A 445-nucleotide genomic window follows, 5' to 3' on the forward strand; every position below is an offset into this window, starting at 1 on the left:
TTGGATCACGCGAAAAAAAAAAAATAGAGAACGGGAGTTGAAGAAAACCAGCAACAGAAAGAGGGACATGAACCAGAAACCCCAGAGAATCTAGGCCTACGCCCCAGGCCGTCTCCCAAATCTGAGGGGAACACGACCGAATGGATGAGAGGAGATAAGGTTCAAAATCCAATTACGACGCATTGCAGTTTGGTCTTAACTGATTAAGTGCGATGTAATGTACAGTAGACTATGGGCGCGGAGGGGGCACTGATCTCGCCATTAGAGCGCATTGTCCATGGGCAGAAGGTACAGGGGAAGACAATAGCCGACTGACTAACCAGATTATGTCTTATTCATTGTGATAGATTTGTATCTTGTCTTCTTGTGCATTAGTATCCACTAGGTCACTTGTATGATATTTTTATTGTTGATGATGTTTTTTTCGCTCCCCTTTGTCTTTGCT

The sequence above is a fragment of the Penaeus monodon genome, chromosome 19 (genome assembly GCF_015228065.2).
Source record: "Penaeus monodon isolate SGIC_2016 chromosome 19, NSTDA_Pmon_1, whole genome shotgun sequence".
Classification (NCBI taxonomy): Eukaryota; Metazoa; Arthropoda; class Malacostraca; order Decapoda; family Penaeidae; genus Penaeus; species Penaeus monodon.